At 35.6% G+C, this 7,759-nt stretch overlaps 1 long non-coding RNA gene across 1 annotated transcript in view; it reads right to left on the bottom strand.

Annotated features, from left to right (window-relative positions):
- LOC135207117 (uncharacterized) overlaps positions 1-2,053 on the bottom strand; it is a 2,900-nt gene extending 847 nt beyond the window's left edge. Inside the window, exons 1-3 of the long non-coding RNA XR_010312882.1 lie at positions 1,750-2,053; positions 937-1,118; positions 352-563 (exon numbers count right to left, since the gene is read on the bottom strand). This is a non-coding gene — a long non-coding RNA (uncharacterized LOC135207117). The remainder of the gene's footprint in view (positions 1-351; positions 564-936; positions 1,119-1,749) is intronic.
- Between the last annotated feature and the right edge of the window lie 5,706 nt (positions 2,054-7,759).

Genomic DNA, 7,759 nt, shown 5'->3' with positions numbered 1-7,759 from the left:
CTGTATACTTCAACAAAAAATTTATCCAGAATGGCCTCCTATCTCTCTCTCTCTCTTTATATATATAATATATATATATATATATATATATATATATATATATATATATATATATATTTATATATGTTTATAATATATATATATATATATATATATATATATATATATATTTTTATATATATATATATAATATATATATATATATATGTATATATATATATATCTATATATGATATTATCAGTAATAAATGTAATATAACAAAACTCATGATAATCACAATCTTTCACATCCCGCCCCCTCGAAAAAAAAAAAAACATCAGAAATAAGATGATAATGACAATGAAACTTACAAAATTTCTTTTCCTTAGAGCTGGAAAATCTAAGAGGATGTCTTCCACAGACAAATTTGGATCGTTGATCTTCTTCCATCTGAAGGCACAAGTCCTCTCCATTTTTCTTGCAATCATAGCAAGATCAGGTGATCCTCTTTATATTCAGCCATTAAAATATCTATGTGGCTGAGTGTAGTCACTTCATCATCCCCAGGTCCATCTAAATCAATCTGGAAAATAAATTAAAAAGTTTAAGGAGTGGTTATATGAATTATCATTATCGTGAATAACCAACCATAATCTCAAGAATGTGAGCAAACAAAACTGCAAATTAGTGTGCCTGGAGTATGAAAGCAACAAGACATGAAAGACAGAATGAATGAGCCCTTGTCCCGTTACACCAAACAAATTATAAATTGACAAGAGCAAATAGGTTAGCCCTATTCTGTTAATCTCCAACTTCTTCCATTTTCTATCTTTTTTTTTCTTCTCTCTTCTAATTTTCTTCTAAAAATTCCCCCCCTCTGAACTATCCCTAACCAAACCAAACAGAACCTTAATCATAAATAAGCAGGCAGGAATAGAAATAAAAAAATATAGTACCTTAAGTTTCTGTCTTTTCTTACAGGCCTCCCTTTCTTCATCCACTGTTTCTGCAACCCTCTTACGACCTCCTGTCCCTAGGCAACCAATTTTTTTTTTTTTTTAAGAAATTGCACATTATTCAATTCTAATGGCATTCGAATATTTTTCATCTTGGTACGAAGGGACATCCTCCAACATTTCTGTTAAATAACAAAAAACAAAATGCTCTTAGAATACATATGCTGTAGTTTTTGTACTGTGCACATATGATACACTATACCTTAAAAGATAAACTTACATTAAAAATATAAACCATGTGAGAGATAAAGAGTTGTATAATTCCTTGATTCAGCAGGTGAAATGCCAGATGGCTGTATTGTAATAATTACTTACTGATTATTGACCTTTATGTATAAAAGAGAATATGAAACAATAAATATAGATAAGTTTACCATGCCTAAACATTGCACAGTTAGTAAACATGTAGAAATGTGAAAAATTCAGATAGATACAGTACTTCCAGTGATCAAACATGTCATAAGGGGTATAATGAAGTGTGTTGGTGTCATGAATTACTTATTTTTCCCACAAGCAAACGACACATGTATTACAGAATAGTTAATAATAAAAAGTTAAAATATATTGGCATACATTAACATTATACTTCCATATGCTAAATCTAGAAAGCTACTTATGCTTTGATCAAGTAAATAAAAATGGACAACAAACACAGGTGAGATGGACATTACATAGTGAACATTAATAACAGTGTACACACAGGTGAGATGGACATCACATAGTGAACATTAATAACAGTGAACACATTCTCACAGGGTCTCCAATGTGTGGATATTCACTGAACAGGGCATTCACTAGGTTGGTGTATCCTTGCTTTGACAGTGTCCTGAATAGAAACCCGACTCTGTTATGTTGTGAACAGGAAACAAGTCACAGAAAATCAAATATTGCCCTGCTCAATATTGAAGGCTGTGTAATATATACATACTTTATATTATTTTGCATTTATAAGCAGAGAGATTACAAAACTATAATGTTTAATAATACACTGAAATTTAATTAATATTGTTGCAGACAATATATGAGCAAGGGATAACATAATATACCAGGGGCATCTAAGGTATAAAAGCAATGAAATAGATAAAGAATGAGGGTACTTACCACAATATTTGCTTTCTTTACTAGATCATCTGTAAGGGCCCTGATGACTGCCCTTCTGTTTGAAGTCCCAGGCAGGTAATCCTGTGGACTTTTCCTTGTTTGTAAGATGGTCTTTATGCATGGTGAAAATAGGTAGAGGCAGTCTGAAATGTCAAAAATTATGAGGTGAGCATCAAGAGAAGGCCACTCTGGTAATGAATACATTCGAAAAAGCGTGCAGGGGCCCAGAAATAATTTGTTATAAAGAGCAGCAACTCACTTGTAATTCCAAAATGTACTTCTCCATTGTATGTTCCTTCTCCTTTTTGTAGCTGTCAAACCTCAATATCCACTTCCTCGAAAATCTTGCTCCTTACCTCGCTTCCTTCTGGGAATGACAGGGAAACAACCACAGCCTGTTTCTTTTTCTCGATGCTTGTGACAAGCTGCCATGCTTTTAGCTCTTGTTTCCAGCGGTTATCAGCACCGAAAACTGGCAATACCAGCCTACCGCCACATTCGCCGACACTATTCATGTTTACGATGTCTTAGCCTATCTTCTAAACTAGTACTTGTCAATCCCCTCTTTCCTGCCACGCTCTGCTACCAATATGTTGATCGTGTAGACCAGTGTGGCAGGGTAAATCAAAGGCAGACATAAAAACGGTGTTTATTTACCTCAGTCCCAACCTGACAAGAGCCTAAGCTACATCGTTTCGTTTCGCCTTCCCAAGTTCCCGCTCACAACATAAACAAACCCTCAAACAAATGACGAGCGCGATGCGCAACATTGTACAGAAACATTATCACCAAAGTTAACAATTGCTTCTTAATAGTATTACTGATAAGTGTTACTACTACAATTATTAAATTTGTTGCTGATATGAACACATCCATTACTTATTATATCTGAAGATGATGCGAAGACATGTCGACAAAATAAAATAGCCGCCCAAAAACGGAGTTTGGTTGGGTGAGATTGAGTTATCAATTAGTCCGTTTTTGTCGGACTTATATAAAGCTAATTATTTATACTTTAGCTGATGGAACTAAATGTAAAACATTTGACAAGATCTTAGAAGATATAATTATTGTTAATAATTGTTACTACTACCATCAATATCATAACTACTATTATTATAAATGATATAAATACCGCTGTAGCTACCACAGTTGTAAAGTATAGCCCGTGGCGAAAAAAAGTGTGGACTGCATCTTCTTAATGTTGTAACTTGGTAAAAACCGCTAAAAGCCTTACATAACAACACCACAAGGCTCCCTTTGCCGTTTCTAAATTACGGGGAGATCTCTCTCAACCTAATTCATTGCTTACGAGAATAACATAAGTGCTTTAACTTACTTAGCAGTGCCTATTGGACTGCCCCCCTGGAACTCGATCATGGAGGCGCTAACGAAGTGCTGTGTCTGTAGGAGACGACGAGACGAGTGGTGTACGCGGTACTACGCGCCTCTCTCTCTCCGTTCCTTTCCCCTCATGAACTCTTGACCTCTCCTAATGGGTTTAGGCACCAACAAGCCTCAATAACACCTACAGCTGTTACCGTATGTGGTATGAGCAATACATTCACCAAGGGCAATATCATATATTATATATATATTATATATATATATATATATATATAATATATATATATATATATATATATAAGATTAATTGAATTATTATAACTAAAATAGTACTTATACTTCGTTACTAAAGTCTACTGGCGTGTATGTTAAAAGAATTCGTCTCTGTTTTAACCATCTTTCAGTGCAAACCGCACCATACGTACTAGCAATATGCTAGAATCATTGTAAAAACGAGATTTTCACCATAATTATGACATGCAATATAGACGTACATATTTTACAAAATACGTAAGCATGCGAATATATTTGGTCTTCACGTGAATACAAATACAGTAGCATGGTTCTTGCCTGTTGATTACCTGGCTGACAGGTAATTCACAATGAAAATCAATCGTAATTTTTTATGAGGCATAATAATAACTCTATAGAAAGGGATGGATAATATGGAAACAGGTGAATAAACAAAATATTGAAAAAATCGTTGTCAGAGTAATTTCTCACGATGACCTGGCAATGAAAATATTTTTTAAAATGTGTGAAAAAATAAGTTTGATAATCAACTGGTGTTATTCTTATAATTGTTTAAGTTTATTCTGATGGTGCCTGATATCATTAGAATAGCCGCTTATTCGTAAGGTAAACATCTCTCTTTTTATTCATTCCAACCTAAGCTCCTACCCGCCGTTTTTCTTTCAAGTCAGAGTTGGCGGTATGTATACATGTTTATGCTTGCATAGATGGACAGTTAGTGTTCTTACCTTGGTCAGCAGTTAACAGATGAAATCCAGTGTAGATATTATATTCCTGATAACGATTAATTACTACTTATAGAGGCCACACTTAAAAGAGCTTTACAGCACACAACATCTTATCTGCACTGAATAGCACACCAATGAAATTTCCCGGGCTCTCGAGTCGAGTCGCGGCGCGCAGCAAAATGCGCAATTACTGGACAACAAACATATTACACTGCCATATGCGTATGTCTGTGTAATACACACACACACACACACACACACACACACACACACACACATATATATATATATATATATATATATATATATATATATATGTGTGTGTGTGTGTGTGTGTGTGTGTGTGTGTGTGTGTGTGTGTATGTTGTATGTATGTATATATATATATATAGTATATATATATATATATATATATATGTGTGTGTGTGTGTGTGTATGTATGTATGTATGTATGTATATATATATATATATATATATATATATATATATATATATATATATATATGTGGATGTATATACTGCGGTTGTGTAATCAAGGGACTCGTGGCAACAATACAAAATGCCAAGTACTGCATTTGTAGTAGGAACTTGCTTAAAAAACTATCCATAACTCAAAAGCAATATGTGGTTAGCAACTTTTTTGGTGCATTACACTATCAGTGTAACAATGTGATTTTAATACAGAGTAAAAGTTCATTTCATGACATGATCACATAAAAACTTACTAAGCCCATTTTGAGACTAAGTGTAATAGAGGGTATATTATTCACAAAAATACCCTGCCTCCTGATGCAGAGGGGTATTTTTGAGCCTTGGGGTGTTTTACCTTGTATATAAACCTCATCTCCATCGTTATACCCTTTCTGTACCTTGAACTTTTTACAGTGTATATCGTCCAGGAATCTATAAACGTACCTTGTAAGCTTCTGCAGGATAGAAGGAAAATTTGTAAGTAAAAACTACTCGGATGTTGAATTTCAGATTATCTTTACAAGTAATTGTGATGACTAGTGTTGTCATCGAATCTTCCCTCCTTATAGGTAACTAGGCAGTCACTGGATTATATATGGTGTATATATAAATATATACATATATATATATATATATATATATATATATGTGTGTGTGTGTGTGTGTGTGTGTGTGTGTGTGTGTGTGTGTATGTATGTATGTATGTATATATATGAGTGTGCATCTTTTAGAGAGAGAGAGAGAGAAGGAACTTCTAAGGACTGAATTTGACGCAAACAGTGCTTAGATACACTGCAAAGGATATGAGTAACAGAGATCACGGAAGAATTGGTGACAGTTACATGTAATTTAGGAAGTGGGGCCAATAATTCAAAAGTCATAACCATGTACTTGACGGTAATTGCTACATATAAAGATTCAATTACTTATGAACTCAGCTATCAAGCAGCATCAAGGCAATTGTTGATTTCCGCGGTTGGTTTTTTCCATCATTTTTTTTTCTGGTTAGCAAGAATTATTCTTAGAGGCAAACCGCAAATATCCCAGATTAACTTTGTACATTGCTTGAAGTTTCTTGATCTGTGCTTTAGAAATGCTATTTTAGATGACTCATAAGCCTTTTTGGCTGAGAAACACTCCGTGATTTTTTTCAAGTAGGCTTTTACTTCTGGATAATTTTAGAATTTATTTTTTTGTATGAGATGTTTTGTATAAGAAGCCAATTTATAGACTTGAGTAAATTCTCATAAAACATTTTTGAACTAGTCAGGTACTTTTTAGCCGATTTAAGAACTTTATAATGACGAAGAAATGAATCTGGTCTAATTTCTTATTTTAGTGTTTTTATTACTTTTTATTATATTCATGAACTTTAAGACTCGTATAGTATAAGATGCTCTTGTGAGAAAATGTTTTGAGTTTATGATCATTGTTAGAGAATAAATAAAAAATGAAGATATAAAAAATCAAGTAGACATCTATTTATGCACATGATTTTTTTAAGTACTGTCTTTCATGTGTGCAGATATTTCTTGTTTGTAGCCCAAGTGAATCAAACTGTACCCCATCCGGAATGTTTTTGGCATCAACTCCATGCAAAATATTTGTATGAAAGTCAACCCGTTTCATGAAAGAATTACGTTATAATAATGTATATAAGAATGAATTTGAACAATTGTTTAATGGACTTCAGTTTTGTATCTTGTCTAATAAACTGGATGTACAAGAAACGAAATCTAAAAATCGAATGAACAGGTAAAATCTCCCTTGGTAATCCGGATTAGATATGCCTTGACGCCATTGAATTGAAGGAAAACACTCAAGCTTCACCTTAATAGCAAACAATGGCTTCGTGAAAGACGTTTCGTAAGTAGAGTGCCCTCCATCACTTCCACCCGTGGAAGAGCCTGCCTCTCTCCTCCGCCCATATTTTCTTAACCAGATACCCGACCGGTAATGAAGCATGGTATAAGCCTTCACAGTCTTCGCTCCCTCCCCCCCCCTCCCCCCCCTCCTAACCCCTCCCCCCCGATCTTTTTCTTATTAATGCCCAAGTCTCCAACGTCTTCCCCCCTTTCTGAATCTCACCCCCGCCCCCCCTTGTTCCTTCCTTAGCCCTTGTTTTTATGCTCAACGCAGCGGCGCGCGGGCGCTGGTTGGTAACTTGGCAGGCAGGCGGGGCCCTCTGTCCCGGGGCAGTGAGGCGTCTGCTATCCAACCGTCTGCCACCGTTCCGCTATTCAACTGTTCCCCGGGCCCCAGTTTTTACATAAACAAATGCTGCCGAGCCCTCTAACCCTTCCTTTTTTACAACGTAAATCAGCCGAAGGAGAAGTGGTTGTTGGGTCTCTCCCGTCGCTGACGGACTGACGGTAACTTCAGGCTGCCCGAAGAGTCCTTGTCAGTATTTGGCATTTCAGCTCAGGGGGACTTAACATATTTTAAACTCTCTCTCTCTCTCTCTCTCTCTCTCTCAGGTAGATTCATACGTTCTTTTGTAAGTAAACGAATAAACAAGAGGGAATTGATCTCAGTAACAACTTGCTTTTGGCAATAACCCAACGTATATAATTTGATACAATTCTGTGCGTTACATGTTTTCTCGTCTTTGTCAACCCGATTTTTGCCTGCTGGTTAATTGGCCATTTAGCCAATCTTGTTTGACTCGGATTTCAGATAAACGCCAAGTGTATTTCCTCTTAGATCCGGTAGTAGGAAAGTGCTTATTTAGGAGAATGGATCAAAATAATGCTTCCTGCCAATATGTCGTGTTCTTGATGTCTGCTTGTTCCCCCCCCCCCCCCCTCTCTCTCTCTCTCTCTCTCTCTCTCTCTCTCTCTCTCTCTCTCTCTCTCACTTCCTCC

The sequence above is a fragment of the Macrobrachium nipponense genome, chromosome 32, assembly GCF_015104395.2.
Source record: "Macrobrachium nipponense isolate FS-2020 chromosome 32, ASM1510439v2, whole genome shotgun sequence".
Classification (NCBI taxonomy): domain Eukaryota; kingdom Metazoa; phylum Arthropoda; class Malacostraca; order Decapoda; family Palaemonidae; genus Macrobrachium; species Macrobrachium nipponense.
The sequence above is the reverse complement of the archived record's forward strand: the minus strand, read 5'-3'. Positions and strand labels throughout refer to the sequence as shown.